The following is a 22,525-nucleotide window of genomic DNA, read 5'->3' as shown; positions in this document are numbered from 1 at the left end:
TGGAAAAAAGTTCAAAATATGCTTAATGAGAGCGATGATATGTTGGGTGAAGAAATGGATCGCACCAAAACATTGACTGAAAATCTTCAGAGACTTCAGTCAAAGTTTGATAACCTTCAGAGTCATCATAACACTCTCTTATCTGATCATGAGAAGCTTTCTTATGAATTTTTTCAAAGAAAGCAAGAACTTGAGAAGCTAAGGGTGAGTTATGAAGATCTTCAGAAGGGGCGTGATTCATTACTTGCTTAATAGATCAGCGCTGCTCAGGAAGAATTCATTCCACCATGTGTTGAAGTGCATTGACGTGAATCTGCTAATTCTTCACCTGAAAGTTCAAATGCTTCTATTGCTGCAATTTCTTCACCTATCTCTGCTATCACTAATTCCTCATCTTAGGATGCTGCTAGTATCACTGACAGTGCAGGGCAGAAGGAATTGTATGTGACAGGCATGTACAAAAGCCTTAAAGGGCATCAGGCACTTTGTGATGTGCTTAAAAAGCAGATCCTCAACAAGAACCCTAGGAAAGATGGTATTGCCTTTGAGAGGAAACTCAATGCTAATGGAACGTAATGGAAGCCTGAGTAGTAGCCCAAAACCTGATGGGTTGCTGCAAAGGGACCTCTAGTAGATCCATCTACTTTATCTGGCTTTACATGTGAATCTTCATATTCTTCTGATGAGTCATTTGACTCCAACTATAAGCTGTTCAAAAATTAGAATGGTGAAGTATTTTCTAGATATGTTGGCACTAACTGCAGGAACAGTCCCCCTATGAAGAAAATCTGGGTTCCCAAAAGGTGCCTTGAAAGTCTTCAGGTGAATGTCGTCATGACACCACCTGTGAAGAATAGGAACCCCAGATCAAATAATTCATATGGACCAAAGTCTTCATATGGACCCAAGTCCTCATATGGACCATATTCCTCACGTGGATCAAATTACTCATATGGATCAAAGTCCTCATATGAACATCATCGTGCTAACACTTCTGTTTCGCAGGGAAGATCTAAGGGCTATGAATATGTGCATTATTCTTCAAATCATTATGTTCATAAGTCCTCGAAGAATTTCTCTGCTTATTCATATGCTTACCCTAAACCCTCTTATGTGAAACGAAGTGGATTGGCTGTTGGGGATCGTAGCAGAAATTAAAAAAATTCTATGCATCACCAAGATCAATCTATGGAGTAACTAGCAACGAGAGAGAGGAGAGTGCATCTTCATACCGTTGAAGATCGCGAGCGGAAGCGTTCAAGAGAACGGGGTTGATGGAGTCGTACTCGTCGTGATCCAAATCACCGATGATCCTAGCGCCGAACGGACGGCACCTCCGCGTTCAACACACGTACGGAGCGGAGACGTCTCCTCCTTCTTGATCCAGCAAGGGGAAGGAGAAGTTGATGGAGATCCAGCAGCACGACGGCGTGGTGGTGGAAGCAGCGGGATTCCAGCAGGGCTTCGCCAAGCGCTACTGGAGGAGGAAGAGGTGTCACGGGAGGGAGAGGGAAGCGCCAGGGCTTAGGGTGCGGCTGCCCTCCCTCTCCCTCCACAATATATAGGGGCTAGGGGGGCGCATGCCCCCCTTGGAGATCCCATCTAGAGGAGGGCGGCGGCCCCTCGGGGGGCAACGGCCCCCTTAGGGTTTCCAACCAGGGGGCGCATGCCCCCTCGGGGGGCAACGGCCCCCTAGGGTTTCCAACCCTAGGCGCCTTGGGCCCTTGGGTGGGGTGCACCAGCCCACCAGGGGCTGGTTCCCACGCCACTTCAGCCCATGGGGCCCTCCAGGATAGGTGGCCCCACCCGGTGGACCCCCGGGACCCTTTCGGTGGTCGTGGTACAATACCGGTGACCCCCGACACTCTCCCGGTGGCCGAAACTGGACTTCCTATATATATAAATCTTTACCTCCGGGCCATTCCGGAACTCCTCGTGACGTCCGGGATCTCATCCGGGACTTCGAACAGCTTTCGGTTAACCGCATACTAATATGTCTACAACTCTAGCGACACCGAACCTTAAGTGTGTAGACCCTACGGGTTCGGGAATCATGCAGACATGACCGAGACACCTCTCTAGCTAATAACCAACAACGGGATCTGGATACCCATGTTGGTTCCCACACGTTCCACGATGATCTCATCGGATGAACCGCGATGTCGAGGATTCAAGCAATCCCGTACACAATTCCCTTTGTCAATCGGTACGTTACTTGCCCAAGATTCGATCGTCGGTATCCCAATACCTCGTTCAATCTCGTTACCGGCAAGTCAATTTACTCGTTCCGTAATGCATGATCCCATGACTAACTACTTAGTCACATTGAGCTCATTATGATGATGCATTACCGAGTGGGCCCAGAGATACCTCTCCGTCATACGGAGAGACAAATCCCAGTCTCGATCTGTGCCAACCCAACAGACACTTTCGGAGATACCTGTAGTGCACCTTTATAGCCACCCAGTTACGTTGTGACGTCTGGTACACCCAAAGCATTCCTAAGGTATCCGGGAGTTGCACAATCTCATGGTCTAAGGAATGATACTTGACATTAGAAAAGCTTTAGCAAACGAACTACACGATCTAGTGCTATGCTTAGGATTGGGTCTTGTCCATCACATCATTCTCCTAATGATGTGATCCTATTATCAATGACATCCAATGTCCATGGTCAGGAAACCGTAACCATCTATTGATCAATGAGCTAGTCAACTAGAGGCACACTAGGGACATGTTATGGTCTATGTTTTCACACATGTATTACGATTTCCGGGTAACACAATTATAGCATGAACAATAGACAATTATCATGAACAAGGAAATATAATAATAACCATTTTATTATTGCCTCTAGGGCATATTTCCAACATTGGCATATATGCCACCTTTCTCTTATGGAGCTCGCAGAATGATGAACTCTTTTCCACCCCTCCAGATGTGGGTGGTGAAGAAAAAGAACGAATCTCTTATGCAGGGTCAGGTCTCTAGACGAACCTAAACGTCTAAAGAATTTGCTGGAGAACAGAATATGCTTGAAAGGACGCAAGCTAATCATGAAGAAATGACTTTCATTTCTCACGTCCTCATACTATTTATCTGTTCTATTGCATGATGAAATTGATCTGATGAATTTGATGTCATATTCTTCATTAATGAAGTATATGAGTTCGTAAGCTGCACTAATTCATCTGCAGGATGATCAACCCAAAGACACTGAGTGGGTCCTCGACAGTGGATGTACAAATCACATGACTGGTGACAAGAACTTATTGATGGACACTGCTTTATCTCCATCGCATCTGAAGCATATCACCTACGCTGACAAAGGCAAAAGCAAGGTATTGGGTCTAGGTAGGGTTGCGATCTCAAAGGATCGACACATGGACAAAGTCACGCTTGTCGAGTCCTTAGGATACAAAGTCATGTCAGTCTCAATGATTTGTGATATTGATATGGTTGTTATCTTTGGCAAGTATCGTTGTGTTGTGATCATGGAAGTTGACCATTCCAAAGTATTCGAAGGCTTTAGGAGAGGAGATCTGTATATTGTTGATTTCTCTACAGGACCACAACCTGCTACATGTCTACTTGCAAAAGCTTCAGAAGGTTGGCTATGGCATCGACGACTTGGTCATGCTGGCATGAGGAACTTGCACACTCTCACAAAGAAGAAGCATGTCATTGGCACCGAGGATGTCAAATTCCTCAAGGATCACCTATGCGGAGCCTGTGAAGCTAGAAAGATGACCAAGGCCAAGCATCCCTCGAAGACTATCATGACTACCACTCATCCATTTGAATTTCTTCACATGGATCTCTTTGGCCCTAATCATTATTCCTCATTCACCAATGAAGCATCTCTATATGGCTTTGTTATTGTTGATGACTATTCTCATTATACATGGGTACATATCGTCACTTACAAATGTGAAGTGCAGGAAGTCTTCAAACGATTTTCCCAAGGGCTTCAACCAACTTTGGTGTGAAGATCAAGCACATCAGACATGACAATGGGACCGAGTTCAAGAATACTGGTCTTGATGACTATCTTGATGAACTTGGTATTACTCATGAGTTATCTGCTCCTTACACTCCTCAGCAGAATGGCGTCGTGGAGCACAAGAACAGGACTCTTGTTGAGATGGCTCGCACTATGCTTGACGAATATAAGAATCCTCGTCATTTCTGGACTGAGGCAATTGATACCACGTGCCACATCATCAACAGGGTATATCTTCACATATTCTTCAAAAGGACCTCATATGAACTCCTCACTGACAAGAAACCCAATGTGAGTTATTTCAAAGTCTTCAGTGCTAAATGTTGGATTAGAGATCCTCATCACAATTCTAAATTTGCACTGGAAACACATGAAGGTTTTATGCTTGGTTACGGAAAGGACTCGCACACCTACAGGGTCTTCAACTCCTTTCACCACAAGGTTGTTGAAACTGTAAATGTGTGGTTCGATGAAACTAATGGCTCGCAAAGAGAGCACCTACCTCGTGTGCTAGATGAAAAGTCACCTGAGGAAACTATCAAGTTCAAGGCTACTGAGGATGTCATTCCTACTGAAGAATCTGCTAAAGAAGTCATTCCAGAACATGAAGAACAGCAAGCTGGCGCACCTGAAGAAAATGGCTCTGTAGAAAATGCTGAGCCAACTCAACGTCGCCAACCCGCTCATCCTTGCGTTGCAAATGAAGTGCAGATCGAGAAAATCATCAGCAACATCAACGCACCAGGTCCCCTCACACGCTCAAAGGCTTCACATTTGTCTAACTTTTGTGGGCACTGTGCTTTCGTCTCTATTACAGAGCCCACTAAGGTAGATGAGGCATTTCTGGAGCCTGAGCGGATTCAAGCAATGCAAGAGGAATTACATCAGTTTGAGTTCAACAATGTGTGGGAACTTGTCAAGCGACCAGACCCACGCAGGCATAATATCATCGGCACCAAATGTATCTACCACAACAAGCAAGATGAAAATGGCCTTGTGGTGAGAAATAAGGCACGACTTGTAGCTCAACGCTACACACAGGTTGAAGGAATTGATTTCGATGAAACTTTTGCACATGTTGCTAGACTTGAGGCTATTCGCATATTACTTGCTTATGCTAACCATCATGATATCATCTTATATCAAATGGATGTAAAAGGTGCATTCCTCAATGGTAAGCTTGATGAAGAAGTATATGTTGCTCAACCCCCAGGTTTTGAAGATCCAAAGCATCCTGACAAAGTCTTCAGACTCAATAAGGCCCTCTATGGCCTCAAGCAGGCCCCTCGGGTGTGGTATGATACTTTGAAGGAATTCCTCATGAATAAAGGCTTCAAACCCGGTTCACTTGACCCAACTCTTTTCACCAAAACCTGTGATGATGAATTATTCGTGTGCCAAATATATGTTGATGATATCATCTTTGGCTGTACTGACCAACGTTACAGTGATGAATTTGCCTATATGATGACTGAAGAATATCACATGTCTATGATGGGAGTGTTGGGGAACGTAGTAATTTCAAAAAAAATCCTACGCACACGCAAGATCATGGTGATGCATAGCAACGAGAGGGAAGAGTGTTGTCCACGTACCCTCGTAGACCGACAGCGGAAGCATTATCACAATGCGGTTGATGTAGTCGTACGTCTTCACGATCCGATCGATCAAGTACCGAACGCACGGCACCTCCGAAGTTCTACACACGTTCAGCTCGATGACGTCCCTCGAACTCCGATCCAGCCGAGTGTTGAGTGAGAGTTTCGTCAGCACGACGGCGTGGTGACGATGATGATGTTCCACCGACGCAGGGCTTCGCCTAAGCTCCGCGACGGTATTATCAAGGTGTAATCTGGTGGAGGGGGCACCGCACACGGCTAAAATATCGTATATCAAGTGTCTCCATGGGGTGCCCCCTGCCCCCGTATATAAAGGAGCAAGGGAGGAGGAGGCCGGCCCTAGGAGGGGGCGCACCAAGTGTGGAGTCCTACTAGGACTCCCTAGTCCTAGTAGGATTCCACCTCCCATATGGAATAGGAAAAGAGGAAGGGAAAAAGAGAAGGAAGGAAGGGGGCGCCCCCCTTCCCTAGTCCAATTCGGACCAGACCAAGGGGAGGGGTGCGGCCACCCTTGAGGCCCTTTTCCTTCTTTCTCGTATGGCCCAATAAGGCCCAATACGTATTCCCGTAACTCTCCGGTACTCCGAAAAATACCCGAATCACTCGGAACCTTTCCGAAGTCCGAATATAGTCGTCCAATATATCGATCTTTACGTCTCGACCATTTCGAGACTCCTCGTCATGTCCCCGATCTCATCCGGGACTCCGAACTCCTTCGGTACATCAACATACATAAACTCATAATAAAACTGTCATCGTAACTTTAAGCGTGCGGACCCTTTGGGTTCGAGAACTATGTAGACATGACCGAGACACATCTCCGGTCAATAACCAATAGCGGGACCTGGATGCCCATATTGGCTCCCACATATTCTACGAAAATCTTTATCGGTCAGACCGCATAACAACATACGTTATTTCCTTTGTCATTGGTATGTTACTTGCCCGAGATTCGATCGTCGGTATCTCGATACCTAGTTCAATCTCGTTACCGGCAAGTCTCTTTACTCGTTCCGTAATACATCATCCCGCAACTAACTCATTAGTCACAATGTTTGCAAGGCTTATAGTGATGTGCATTACCGAGTGGGCCCAGAGATACCTCTCCGACAATCGGAGTGACAAATCCTAATCTCGAAATACGCCAACCCAACAAGTACCTTTGGAGACACCTGTAGAGCACCTTTATAATCACCCAGTTACGTTGTGACGTTTGGTAGCACACAAAGTGTTCCTCCGGTAAACGGGGGTTGCATAATCTCATAGTCATAGGAACATGTATAAGTCATGAAGAAAGCAATAGCAACATACTAAACGATCGGGTGCTAAGCTAACGAAATGGGTCAAGTCAATCACGTCATTCTCCTAATGAGGTGATCCCGTTAATCAAATGACAACTCATGTCTATGGCTAGGAAACATAACCATCTTTGATTAACGAGCTAGTCAAGTAGAGGCATACTAGTGACACTCTATTTGTCTATGTATTCACACATGTATTATGTTTCCGGTTAATACAATTCTAGCATGAATAATAAACATTTATCATGATATAAGGAAATATATAATACCTTATTATCGCCTCTAGGGCATATTTCCTTCAGGGAGAATTGAAATTCTTCTTAGGTCTTCAAATATGTCAACAACGCAATAACATCTTCATATCTCAGGAGAAATACCTCAAGGATGTATTGAGGAAACTCGGCATGCAAGATTGCAAAGGCGTCAAAATCCCTATGCCCACAAATGGCCATCTATGCACTGATGAAAATGGTATTGACTTAGATCAAAAGGTATACCGCTCCATGATTGGCTCTTTATTGTATTTATGTGCATCTAGGCCAGATATTATGCTTAGTGTTTGCATGTGTGCCTGCTTTCAAGCTACACCGAAGGAATCACACCATAAGTGTGTGAAGCATATTCTTCGATATCTAGCTCACACTCCAACACTTGAATTACGGTATCCCAAGGGCTCGGCTTTTGATCTCATTGGATATTCAGACTCTGACTATGCTGGTGACCGTGTGGACCGCAAGTCAACATCAGGCACATGCCATTTCCTTGGATGATCATTGGTATGTTGGTCCTCGATGAAACACAAATGTGTATCATTCTACTGCTGAAGCTGAGTACATTGCTGCTGGTTCGTGCTGTGCTCAATTGCTATGGATGAAGCAAACCCTCAAGAACTACGGCATCCATGTGAAGAATGTGCCTCTCTACTGTGACAATGAGAGTGCCATCAAGATTGCTCATAACCCAGTTCAGCACTCGAAGACAAAGAACATTCAGATTCGTCATCATTTTCTTCGTGATCACGTATTGAAGGGCGACATCTCTATCGAGCACGTGAAGACTGAAGAACAGCTAGCCGATATCTTCACAAAGCCCTAGGATGAGAAGAGATTTAGCAAGTTGCGGTGTGAGCTAAATATCTTAGAATCTTCGAATGTCCTTTGAAAAGGACACACATCCTAACACTTATGCAAAATTGATGACTTAGATGTGCAACACACGAAGTAACATTTTTCTTCAATCAATGAAGACTAACCCTCTAAGTGTGAAGAAATTAACAAAGAATTTGATTCTCAGAGCCCTACGACAATTGTACGCTGCGTCTGAAATCATCATTCTTATACGGTGGGTCACGCCACCAACAAAAGTTGAAATTTTTTCAATTTGAGTTTTTCTTCAGTTTTGAATTTCCTCAGTTGTCCAAATTCTTCAACTTTGCATAGTCTTCACTCTTTCCATCGTTGTTCTTCATTGACTATATATATATATATTTGAGTTTTAGTCCTCTACACCATTCACTTATTGCTAAATCTTCAAGTTGCCTTTTCTGCTAAGTGAATGTGATCGGACCCTTCCCCCTCTATGCTAAACTCAACCCAATCTGTTCACAAATTCTTCATGTGCATTCTATTTGAAACATGTTCAAAATCTTCACTGTGTCCTTGTCAGCTGAAGAATTTGTGAACGAACCAATAAAATATTCTTATCTGAATTTTCGGCTTTTGCCGCCTAAACCGTTCCACATCCCACGATAGGATTTATCTATTCACCCACGATCGCCTCCGCTCTATACGTGGGTGACACGTGTCGCTAGGATGAGAAGAGTCAGGGGCACGTCCGTCCATTTTCCTCGGGCGAGCGGTTTTTCACCTCAGCTATATATACCCCTCACCCTCCTCAGACTGCATTTACCCTGCTCGACCTCACTTCCCCTCGCTCGAGCTTCCAAACCTAGCGCAGCCGCTACTTCCATCCTCGCCGGTGAGGAAGAGCTTCACTGCCTCGACCTCGTCGCCGTCGTACTCGCGCCGGCCGCAGATTTCTTCTCTCGACCGCCGCCGTAGCTGTCTTCCTCTGCTAAGTTAGGGCGTGGAAGATCTGGACTGACGAACTTCCAATCTACTACTCCCAGTTCATCGTGTTCTTCGTCAAGGGTAATTGAAAGTTACTTTTACTGCCCTTGTTGATTCTGATGATTTCTACAAAATCTTCAAAAGGTGTTTATTCTTCAACTTCCACACATTAAACACCTCACACAAGCATCTGTTCTTGATCTTTTTCGCTAAGCAACATTTTTCTTCAAGATTCCTCAATTGTGTGGATTTTCAATCTATACAACTCTGGAACCTAAGTCAAAGAACGCTTAGTGAATTTCCTCAAGACACCTCTGCTCAAATTCCTCAAACTTGTTCTTTTTGCAAAAACTTCTGAGAACGCATATGACCTCTCCAAATTCTTCACATCTATACTCTATTCACAGGTACACATGTCCGCTGCTGAGTCACTAGGTTCTCATCAACTTAACTCATTTGCAGTGTTCCTTGAAGAAAAATTGCATACCTCTTCAGAGAACTCAATTGTTCAAAATCCTCAGCTGAAGAAAATGGCAGATGGCAAGAAACCTCAGAAGGGAGGCAAGAAACTGAAAGTAAACACAGCGTTTGAGATCACTGATGACATTTATGAAGAATATTGCACTCCTGATGAAGCCAAGCATGGCAAGGAGAACAAGAATCGGCGCAAGGTGCGCATACAAAGGATTGAAAGGAGATGGTCACGGGAATGGAGGGAGTACAGATATGTTACTCCTAAGTGCATGAAGAAATTCGCTCTACACCCTCCTTTCCCAAGACCTCCATTGGCACCTGGCCAAATGGCTGATCCCACTAGCCTCAAGCGCGGTGAGCACTATCCTAATGAATGGGCCAAGCGGCAAGCGAAACTGGCCAAAATGGCTAAGGAAGCAGTGAGGAAATTCAACGAAGACTCTACTGCTGTCGCTGCTTAGGCCTCTGCAAGCAAGCCTAAGAAGGCTATGACAAATAAGCCAGCTCTCAAACCACCAAGTTCCCCAGCAATGCCCTCACGGCCAAGCTCATCTTTGCCCTCAAGGCAAATTCCTCAAGCTGCTCCAGTTCCTCCAGTTGCAAAGCCCTCAGTTGCTCCGACAAAGTCCTCGGCACCTGCGCATCTCGCCACTTGCCAAAGGACCACATGCATTTCAATTGCCTCAGGAGCCTCTGCAAGTTCTTCAGCTCCTCCGCAATCCTCAACCGGCCCAACATTGCTGAAGACCATGGCTACTGCTAGACGAGGATCTAGACCAAGTCCTCACAAGAAGCAGGTTGCCTTTCATGTGTTGTCCAGTGAAGAACTCGCTGAAATCATTAGAGGTAGACAGCAAAGGGCCGCTAGAGCCAAAGGCACCGATGTGCCTCTTCTGTTGGATCCCAAGCTGATCCTTGATTTCATTGATCTCTGGCACAAGGACCCTAACACTCCTATACCTGACTTCAAGCTTACTCCTGGCCAAAGTCACATGTTGACCGCCTTCATAGGCGAGGAGAAATGGAAGTTTGAGAAGGCCAGGCAGTTGAAGAAAGCTCAATACAAGAAGGAGCGCTTTCTGAAGAAGAACGTTGTCAAAATGACAACTGATGAACTTGTTGCTATACATATTGAGATCAAAGGACTCAGTGATGAATTCAATGCCTATCGTGCATATTGGCTTGGAGCCAAAGTCAGATTTGTGAAAATTGCTGAAAGATTCACCTCAAATGTTGCTGCCCCAATGCAACATGAATCTCCTCGGGCTGAAGCATCTGGCCAGCCAACTAAAGAACATGCCAGCACCGCTGATGAAAATTAGGCTGCTAATGAAAAAGAAAGTACCAGGGCTGACGAAGCTATTCCAGCCGCTGATGAAATTTCCAGGGCAACCACTGGTGTTGCGCGTGAAGAACAAGCCAGGCCAGCTGAAGCATCGGTCGCTGCGCCTGAAGACACTGAACAAGCCAGGGAAATGGCATCAGTTATGCCTGAGGTAAATGAATCAGTTTCCTCTGCTCCTCCTGCACCGACGCCAAGTTCTGTTCTTCCTTCTGCATCAGAAGCGAAGAAAACCAAAGCTGCGGAGCAAGCAGCAGTGAAGAAAAGGAAAGCATCCGCCGCCTCAGAGTCTTCAGCACCAAAGAAAGTGAAGACTTTGACGATCTCTTTTGAAAATCCAATAGATGATGTTCCTGTCTCAAGCATGCCTTCAAAGGAGATCGTTCCCTTCCGTGAGGATTATGAAATCCCTAGTGGATCAGATGAAGAAAATCCTTCTGCTGCTTCGTCCGAGCAGTTGGATGAGGAAATTGAATTAGACAACATTATGTCCACTCCATTGGTATCATCGCCCATGCCTCAGTTCACAGCTAAAGAGGCAGGCGTCAAGGAAATTGATGAAGAAGATGAAGACGTGGACATTGGGTGCTCCACTCCTATTCTGAATGATGACTACTGGGAAATTCACCACCCCAATTCACCACTATTCACTCCTCTGCAACAAATTCCTCAGTCCCCAGTTCAGACTGAAGAAATTCATACAGGGTCTGATGAACCTCAAGCTTCACTGCTCACCATTCCTGAAGAAATTCCAGCCACTAGTGTTTATGCTCATGCTGCTGAAGAAATGGAGACCCAGGCTGCCACTGAAGATATTGCTACTGAAATACCTCAGCCTGCGGCTCCTGATACTGTGATTCCTGAGGCTGTGAAGACATTGACTGATACTCCTCAGCCCAAGCCGAAGAATCCCTTCTCAAAGAAACAAAAGTTCAAAGCTGATGACTTCTTTCATGAGCATGTTTTCTTCACTGATTACACCCCTTATGACTCTTCTCGTCTTCGAAGGAAGTGTTTCTGGACAGCAAGTCAGATGAATTTCTATTCTTCTCTGTTTTTTGATAAAGACAAGATCTTCGACCATGAGCATATTCCTCATGTTGATATGGAGTCGCTGCCTTGCTTCACCCTAGTCCTCAGTGTTCTTCATGACATTGGGCTGCTCAACTTCTGCACCGACATCGTTGACTAGAATGAAGAGCTAATTCTTCAGTTGTACGCTACATTGCACATCACCGGCAACCCTGAAGATGTGAACTCTTGGGTGTTGGATTGGATGACACAGAACACGCACTATAAAGCACCGGCCTCTGAATTGCTTCATCCCGTGTCTGTCAGTCCTCCCCTTGAACGTGCGGGGCTCATCTACCATGAACCTGAGCTATCTGATCATTACATGCAAGTGCTGATGAAGCCTCTGAAGCCTGGTCAAGCCCCAAGAACCAAATTCCTTGTGAAGGAATTGCTCTATGTGCCAAGGACTGTCTACAGAATTTTGACCAAGACCCTCAGTCCAATCAAAGGCTACCACTCTAATGAAGAAGAGGTCGTTGGCATCATGAAGAATATGCTATTCAACATCATCCATGGAGTTCCAATCAATTACCATGATTTCTTCATGAGGACTATGGAAAACATTGCACTGTCACCTTTTGAGTTGAAGCCTTACGCTCCTTGGATTATGAGATTCCTTAGATCAAGGTCTTCAATCAACTACAAGGCTAATACTCTTAACCATGGCAGCTACTTGCCCCCAATTGAAGTCCTCAAGCGGAGCATTTCCTCATCTGATGAGAAGGGCAAGGCTGCGATTATTGATGAAGGCACTCGTCCATTGGATGGACAGTTTCGCAAAGCTGCATCCTACTCCACCAATGATGACTCTGCCACTCATGACTTTGTCGCCAATGCTTCAAAGCCAAATCCTCAAGGAACAGCTCCAAGGGTGATGACTGATCGTGAGCTTCTCCTCAGTCTTCATCGGAAGGTCGATCGCAACCATAAATGGGTCAAGCGTCAGTTTGGTTCAATTCTTCAAAACATGACCATCACTCAGAATTCAGTGAAGAAGAACCATTACTATCTGCATGAAGTATTTGATCTCACCTGGGCTGTTCTGTCTAATCTCTATAGTGAAGAAGATCTCAAGCAAATGGGCTTCAAGCAGGACTTTGATTGGTCTCAGCCACCTTCGAAGAAATTCAAGAAGGTCAAAGTTCCTCACTTGGTGGCCAGCTCTTATTCTTCATCGCGCGAGACTGATGAAAATGAAGACTTGGACGACACTGCGGCAGGCCCTACTTCAACGACCGACCCCAACAACGCTGGCGCTCCTCCATCGACTTCATGATGATATTCTTCAGGGGCGTTAGTCCTCATTTCTTGTCCCTTTTGGTCATTCGATGACAAAGGGGGAGAAATTTGAGTTAGTCTTCAAGTGGGTCTATATATGGGCGTTTTTTGCTAAGTTACAACTCTTGTTCTTATGAAAACTTTGTTGGATCGAGTTGTAATCTTAACTCCGATGGTGGTCTGATACTTTTGCTATGTTCTTCTACATGCTATTTCCTCATATATGTTAATGCACACATGCTGAATTACATCACTCACCATATTTCATCATGCATTTCAAATTCTTCATATCATATGTTAAATGCGTGTATGAATTACAAGATATAGGGGGGGATCTCCAAGATTCTACTCTTCAATGTGCATTGCTTCAAAAGAAAATTCCTCACATATGCACATCTTCATGTGGAGTTCTTCTATATCTTGCAATCAAATTCCTCAATATCAGTATTTACACTTCATATGTTTATCCCCATTGAAAACTTAACCTATATTGCCATCAAGCACCAAAAAGGGGGAGATTGTAAGTGCATCTAGTGCCCCTTGTGATTTTGGTGTATTGAAGACTTATAGGTTAAGGGACTAATGTGTTTGTGAGTGTACACAGGTCTATAAGTCTATGAGGAGTTTGATATTTACAGAGAAAGTCGACCCCTAAAAATGACTATCTTCAACTGAAGACTTTGGCTTTCTGAAGACTTTGAAAGTGAAGAAATTGGTGTGACCGTGAAGACTTGATATTCGTGCGAGGAACATGAAGCGTGAAGACTTTTGTTTTCGTAGTTTCGTTTTCCCTTTCTTGAGTCATAGGAAACACCGTACTGTTAAAGTGGGTCGAGGAAAAACTAAGGAAAAGTTTCCAAGTGATGCTCATCTCAAAATCCTACACCTACCAATCCCTTCGAGTGAAGCCATTGGAAATCTCATACAGTTCAGTCAATTTCTTCAGTGACAGAGACGAAGTTCTTCTGGTCTCTGAGAAATTTGTTCTGACTGAGAGTTAGGAATTCACTAGTGCGGATTGCCTACAAGTAAGGAACATGATAGCCCTGAGGAATTTGATAATCAAATTTCCGACCGTTGCTGTGCTACGCGCCAGTTGTCGCAAAATATCTACCCACATAACGGTCATATCATTGAAGGGCATTTATGTCTTATCATGTCGCGCTGCTCCCTAGGCTATAAATAGCCGCCCCCTACAACCACTAGCTGGTTGGCTGCTCCGAGAGAAACTAACACTTGTCATTGAGAGCATCCCATCCTCCGAGGACTTTGAGCGAAAATCATCAAGTGAGGAAAACCCAAACCCAAACACCTACAAACCTAAAGTGATTGAGCATCACTGAAGAGATTGTTCCTGTGTGGATCCGATGCTTGTTACCTTTGAAGACTGTGCATCTTCCAGACGGTTAGGAATCATGGTCTAGAGCATCGAAGAGGAAATTGTGGATCGCCGAGAGACCGAGTTTGTGAAGGTTTGGAAGTCACCTGAAGACTTACCACGAGTGATTGGGCAAGGTCTGTGTGACTTTAGCTCAAGGAGAATACGGTGAGGTCTATGTATCTGGGACTGTGTGTCCTCAGGTTTAAATACCTAGCCGCTCCAACCAGACGTACAACTGTCACAGTAGTTGGAACTGGTCTACCAAATCATTGTCTTCACCGAGCTAACTGGTTCTATTTCCTCAACCCTTTCATTTCCTCATTACTGTGTTGTGTACTTGATCGTTACTGTTTGAAGACTTTGACTGAAGACTTTCTCAATTTCCTGAGTTCAATTTCTTCAGTCAGTTTGTCTTCAGCCTGCTTATCCTGTGTTTACGCTTTCTGTACTATGTGCTTGTTTTCATTTCATCATGATGACTGTGCTTCTGTTCTGTTATGCTTGCATCTGAGTACTTATTCCGCTGCTAGTCGTTCGTGACTTAGGAATTTCCTCACCCTGAAATTCCTCAGTGATGAGTTTGTAAAAATTGCCTATTCACCCCCCTCTAGTCGACTTAACGCACTTTCACAAGCACAGAGCTGCCCTGGACGCCCTTGCCACTGACTCTGCCGCCCAATTGAAGAAGCTCACTGAAGACCTAGTTGTCGCATCTGCTGCCAAGACCGACCTCGACCAGCAGGTGGCTAAGCTGACTGAGGACCTTGCCGGAAGCACCAAGGAGGTGGAGGCCCTCAAAGAAGAAGCACGGAAGGCGGAGGCTATCCTGACCGACGTGCAGTCATAGCTCTCCTCGAAAGTCCAGAGCCTTGAGACCGCCAACGGCACCATCGCGAATCCGAAGGCCAGGATCGGCACCTTCGAAAGCTCGGCAGAGTCCATCGGAGCCTGTCAATAGTTGCTGACCAAAGATCTGGACATTGCCAAGCGTCTCGAGAAAGATGCAGAAGACCAGCTAGCGAGTCAATTCAAACAGGTCAATCTCTGGATTAGGAGCCTGATCGACATCGCCATGCGCCTTGCTGCCCAGACTGTGGCGATGGGCATGGATGGGCCAGCTTTCTCGATCAACAGGCATGAGGTCCCTAGCGCCAAGCTAGGAGTCTTTTTCAACAAGTTGAGCTGAAGGTGCATGAGGAGGGGAGGGCCAAGCACTTTGAGACCGAGTCCTGGAAGCTCGCCCACGACGCCCTCCTCATGGTCTTGAGCAACATCACCTACCGCCATCCAGACCTGGACCTCGATGATAGTTTCAGGAAGCCGCCAGCGGGTGCCGACATCACAGCTGCCAAGGAGAAAGCCTCTTCTCGGGCCGCCAAGGTCCTCCACATCCCAACGGCTTCGCGCAGTCGTTAGACCAAGTGATGAGCCGTTGTAGCTCTCGTGCTATCCTATAGCAAGAAATGACATATGCTTTGTGTTTAGGTACAATACAATTTTATGTTCGTGTGGAACTGATGTCCTCTATTGAACCCCAAATGCGCGTTCATCCCTTTGAGCTTATATGCTTGTGTTCGTACAATTAGTCCCTATGTATGTTCTGGATGCTTGCCGGTATCATAATGTCGTGATTGTCGTAAGGGTCTGGACCTTAACACTTATCTTGGCGTGGATGCATCCCGGCAAGTTTTTCCTAGGTAGCTCTCGACGCAGCCTCTCTTTCTATGAGCATGGCTCAAGACAGAATGATGGTGCAGACAAAGAAACTAGCCAAGGTTCCATCACACGAGGGTTTTCATAATACGAACACTTACTAAATCCAAGGGATAAACGATCGCAAAAATCTAAGATGCATCAATAAGAAATGATAGCGTGAACTTAGCTTTTGTTCTCGCTCCTCCTCATCCCTTTTGGCTGCGCGCATTTGGTGTGCTCACGATGTCCGGACTTAGCTTTTGTTCAAGCAAATAACTCTCTGGTTCCCGGCAGGGACCAATACACGTCGCACGTGTCTGGCGGGCAATGGTATATGGTGTCAGGCTCTTCCGATCGCTCTTCATTTCCCCCGCTCCTTTCGAGCAACCCGGCAACAGCCGTCGCATGGATTACGCCAGTGCAGATGGCCTTGCCAGAGCGCACTTGCCGGGGCATCAACCAACGAATTCATACCAGCATTTTACTCAGGATTTCCCCGAGCAGGGTAAATGTTGAACCGAGTATCGCGCGGTCTTCATCGACATTGATGACGCCAGGGGCAAAGCGCCTCAATGCTGACGGAGGGGGGAGATGGAAAAAAGGAACCTCGCGCCCGCACGCCTTGCCTCTTCTCCCCGAACGGTGCCTGAGCAGCGGTCACGCAGCATGGGCCACTAGGGGGAAGCATACCACCGCCGGCAACGATCTTCGCCACAGTTGCGACTACTCCAAAACAAGGTAATGAAGTAAGAGGGCGCGACGACGGCCCCGCTCCCTCACTCCGTCTTCGTATTTCCGCAGGCACCACTGACGCCAAAAGCTTTGGCTGGGCTACCATGAATATGGCGCGCTGCTCACGCTCTCAGGTTCGCGCAAGTGATCCCTAAAAGGATCGAGAAGAGGTGTCTAGAGGGGGTTGATTAGACCCTCAACAAAGAAAAGTAGCGGTTTTTAATTTCTTTAAGTTAAGGTGGAGATTTAGCACAAGTTAAAACATTCACAATACATTTCAAGCAAGCATGGCAAGAGTATATGAGCAGCGGAAAGTAAAGCATGCAAGTTGCAAGATTGTAAAGGGATGGGATTGGAGTATGCAAACACAATTGGAGACACGGAGATTTTTGGCGTGGTTCCGATAGGTGGTGCTATCGTACATCCACGTTGATGGAGACTTCAACCCACGAAGGGTAATGGTTGCGCGAGTCCACGGAGGGCTCCACCCACGAAGGGTCCATGAAGAAGCAACCTTGTCTATCCCACCATGGCCATTGCCCACGAAGGACTTGCCTCACTAGGGTAGATCTTCACGAAGTAGGCGATCTCCTTGCCCGTACAAACTCCTTGGTTCAACTCCAAAATCTTGTCGGAGGCTCCCAAGTGACACCTAACCAATCTAGGAGACACCACTCTCCAAAAGGTAATAGATGGTGTGTTGATGATGAACTCCTTTCTCTTGTGCTTCAAATGATAGTCTCGCCAACACTCAACTCTCTCTCACAGATTTGGATTTGGTGGAAAGATGATTTGAGTGGAAAGCAACTTAGGGAAGACTAGAGATCAAGATTCTTGTGGTTGGAATGGAATATCTTGCACTACTAGGAAAAGGCTAATTAGTGGCGCACCTATTTTGGCCATTAATGGCGCACTACAGGTGCGCCACTATTATCATGCCACTAGTAACAAGTACTAATGGCGCACCCCTGGTGCGCCATTAGTATACCAGACAATAGTGGCGCACCAGGTAGTGCGCCATTAGTATGTCCCCTGGTGCGCCATTACTATGCCTCCCAGGGGGCCATATTTACCTTGTGCTCTGGGTTACTAATGGCGAACTTCTGACAATGCGCCACTAGTGTGTTTATTGCAGTGCGCCACTAAAGTGCAGCGTGGTGCGCCACTAGTATGAATATTAGGAATTTTTTTTCTGATATTTGTATAGGTTACAAAATATATTGCTGCATAGAATATAGACAGCACAACATATAAACAACAGATTTATCAAATACAATAGAAGATTAGTCTCCGAATACAATTCATCATATTAGTCTCCGAATTCAAAAGACCGAACAAAGTTAGAACATTACAAGTCTCGAGACCGCGAGTAGCGAGTTTGTCTTCACATTACAAGTCGATATCGATCATCTAAACTACCATCACATATAAGAGAGCTGCGGTCATCACGATGAGCATCATCACGTTGAAACTAGTCTTCATCCGGTTCCTCCTCCGCTCCCTCCTCTCTCCCGCTAGATAACGCGCGTATCTAGCTTCCGCCTCCACCCTAGTGGTGTACCCTTTCTAACTGTTACCGCTGAAACGGTGAACCTGTCTCCGACACTCCTCCCAGTCGTCGTAGACTCCGGGAACCTTACCCTTGTACACGACATACGACGGCATCTCTATGCACTAGACAAACAAAACGTTAGTAGCAATTCACAGACAATACATAAGCAATATATAAGTATGCAACAAAAGGATCGGAAGAGAAAAGTAACACATTAATAGCACGATTCATGGTCCTACTAATAAATAGCATCGATTACATATAAGTTGAACGACTGTCCAAACCAAAGAGACATACAAGTTCATTCAAGTTTAATTACAACATGAGCTAATCGATATTTCAGAACTACATAGCATCACTACTTTCGACTCGACTTAGGGACCGGAGCGTGGATGAAGCCGCCATTTGTCGTGATGGTCATGAAATCGCGGGCGTTGTCAGCCTGCATTTGTAGCGTTGTTTCTATCTCACTGTTGGACAGTTGATATCTGAGGTAGAACTGCCCCGAGGTACGAAGGACATCTTGATGGATGATTTCCGCAAACTCCGACTGGATGCGAAAGAATTCTTTTCTGATGTCCGCGTCCTGGATTGCCGACAAGCGTGCGGCTCAATCTTTGAGATTATTTGGTAGAAGAAGGTAATTATGGTCCCGTACGATCGCCCGCATGTGATGGAGGGCATAGTAGGCATCCTTCTGACCGCCAGGCGGCTGCTTGACGGAGGGGAACGTCGTATTATGGGTGAACACGTGCTTGCCTTACCTACGAATTGGCCCGCTGAAGGTGCCCCCAGATCTGGCGTAGCCGAGGAGAACATCATCAAGAACTTTCTTGATATTTGTGTAGTCTTTCTTCGACTAATAGTCCGAGTCGAAATACGTGGCCATGGAATATTTCGGGCTTAAGAGGATGAGTGTGCAATGTGTGTCACTGCAGAAAACACGGAATGTTAGAAAAAAAAGAATGATCGAAATCTAAGAAATCATATGTTACAGGGCGGTGAGGGGATGACTTACTCAGGAAAGTAAGGCACGAGGAAGTTATCCTTATCTGGGTTTGCCAGAATGACGCCTTCGAGGTATGAACCCGCGACTTGCCGGTCCCCAGCGCTGCCCAAGATCTTGGCACGCATGTAGAAGGGGTCGACTATCACGATGTCCGGGGTCTTGTCTCTAATGATCCGCATCTCCATACTCAGCGAAAATAGCCGAACGAAGGTGTAGTGCAGCGGATGAAGGTTAAACATAGGGAAGATGTCATCAAACCGCAGGACGATCATACCCCCCATGGCGCTATCCACAAAGCCCTTGCCCTCTGGCACCTTGGCCACGAAAACCGGGTATGCCACATCATTCTTGGAGAGACGCCGCTTCTCCAAAGAAAGAACACTGTCATGCAGACTCCGCATAGCACCGGTTGCAGCATTGAGCAGATTAGTCGGTAGCATCGGCCTACCCGCCACATGCACCCTCCTCGAGATATCCTTAGGTGAAGGTGGCCCGTCCCGAGCACGGATCGTACTCGGTGCCGGCTGGCTCGCACCCTTGTTATTCTTACTTTTCCGTCCCTTCTTCTTCTGCTGTAATGGGATGAAGTTCTGCTCGGAGACCGCCTTCTTGAGTGTGTTGGGGCTAATAATATTTCGCACCTCGGCTATCTGAGGCTCGGTGAAGGCGGCAGCTGGAGGCGTCTCCTGAGAACAAAACTCCAGACGATGCCTGTTGCAATTGGGATTCTCCGCGGTACCAGCTAGATCGCGATCGTCTTTTGCAGGGTTGGGTTCTTGAGAAGGAGGCCCCAAGAATTCGTCACCGTACCCATGTTCGTTGAAGTACTTATCGACGTTGGTAAATGTACCGTCGTCGTCGTACGGATCCTGTGCCATATGCATGTCCGGATCATGTGCCATATGCATGTCCGGCATGTCCGGTAGCGTTGCGGCGGTCTTGCCATGGCTTGGCGCCGGCACGACTGGTGGTGTTGTCTATGGGGTGGTGTCCCCCGCCCCCAAATGAATCTGGCTCTTCGGCCAAAGCAGGGGCCAGTTAAGCAGGCGCTGAGGGTCATCACATCATCTTCGTCGGCCCCAGGGGGTCGAAACGGAGGTAACAAGTCGTCGTAGCCCCGCAGCACCCGAACCAGTTGAGCCCTATACACGTTGGGTGGCATCGGATTACCGTGGAACAGGCGGTTGCCTAGTTGAACAATTCTAGCCTTGGCGACATATCAAATCGCCGTCCACAAAGTGCAGGAGAGTGCATGGAACATCGGCGGCGCCCTGCAAAAACATGTAGGGCATCAGGGATGCCCAGTCAAAGGCAAGGAGATGAAGTCATCGGCCGAGAGGCTTAATTAGTTACCGTGATGGCGTCGAGCTCGGCTAATGTCGAGGCACCGCCAACGGCGGGCGTGCAAGTGACGGAGGGGCCGCTTGCTGCCGAGGTGCCAGCCGGCGTATTCTTCCCACACCCGGGTGCATTAAGCTGCAATGCCGGCGCCGCCGCAGGAGACACCAATGCCGCCTCCGCCGGAGACACCAATGGCGCCGCCGGCGCGTTGCGCGAGTTGCTGCCCGTGAAGCTGGGAATCGGGGGCGGCCCCTGTTGGCCGCCCGCAATCCACGCCTGCAGCCCCTCAATCAAGGTAGGCACAATGGCGGTGATCATCGCTCCCAGTTGGTCTCGCACTTGCTCTTCGACTATCTCCAGAATCCGCACCACTTTTGCCTTGAGTTCTTGAACCTCGCGCTCCTGGCTTTCCGAGCTGGTCTTTCTCTCCTTTCGCCCAGCGGTATAGTATTCCGACCATTTCGTGGACAAGCCTTTGTCGGCTACACGACCAGCTGACGACGGCTTACTGAGCTTATCCTTGTTTTTCATTACGTTCAACGCCCTATTTAAAGGGGTGTCGAAAGGGGAGCTCTGAGACGACCCCGCGCTACTGCTTTCAGTGTCCTGCGGAAGGAACATGAACCATTTAGAAATTTGGCTTCATTAATTAGAATGCAACCATATGGAGCTAATTACGCGGGGGTGTATTCCTTACCAGAACAACCTCAAGCGCCTTGGTCTTCGGATCCGTGGTAAGCTCCTTGGTTACCGGGTCAATCTTGTACCGGGCCCTAACATAGTTCCTGGTCTGCTTATCATGGTATTTCTCGAAGAGGGGCGGTAGGCCTTGCTCGGCATGCTCCGCGTCCTCCTTGTCCCATATAGGTTCCGCCACTCTATAACCGCCGGGACCGAGTTTGTGGACCCCTAAGTTCAAGTCCCGCATATCTTTCCCCCACTGACTTGATTCCACGGTTGCGTTGCTCTCGCACTTGATCTTGAACCCCAGGTAGTCATCTTCGCTGATCGAAGGATTTTTCTCCTTGATCTTCTCATAACTATCACATTTTTCAATCATGCTCTTCACCGCGGCTCTCCAAGTAGCCAGGGCCGTGCTCATCTTCGTGAGGGCGGTACTGTTCACTTTATTCCCTGAGAGGCGTGTGTTTGCGAAGTCACCGAGGACTTGTATCGTTCGTGCAGGTTCGTGAAGAGGAGGTTGCGCAAATTCCCTCTGTCACGATGCCTTAGGTTCTCGGTGTTGATCGAGACGGTGCTCCGGAGAATGCACCCGAGCTGTCCCGCGTACCCCTTGACTAATTCTTTGGGCGCCGTTGGATGCCCCTCGGAGGACACTTCAGTAAATTCCTCCTTGACGGTGCCGAGCACGTTCGGGCGCCGGTCCTTCCGTTGCCTCTTCGGTTGGCTACCATCTGTGCGTGCGCTGCCATCATCAGTGGTGGCATCCTCGGCGGCACCATCAGTGGTGTCATCCCCGACGCCACTAGGGGTTGTGTAGTCAGGATCGGTGTCTTCTGCGGCGTCCTCATAGCGGTGAGGTTCTTCCTCCATCTCCTGGGACAGCTCCCAGAATGCCTTGCCCGAACCACCGGCCTCATCGTTGTGGGCCATGTTTCGCTCTAAATAGGAAAAAAGTTTGGTCAAAAAGTTGG

Source organism: Aegilops tauschii, chromosome 1 (assembly GCF_002575655.3).
Source record: "Aegilops tauschii subsp. strangulata cultivar AL8/78 chromosome 1, Aet v6.0, whole genome shotgun sequence".
Classification (NCBI taxonomy): Eukaryota; Viridiplantae; Streptophyta; class Magnoliopsida; order Poales; family Poaceae; genus Aegilops; species Aegilops tauschii.
Note: the sequence above shows the minus strand (reverse complement) of the source record.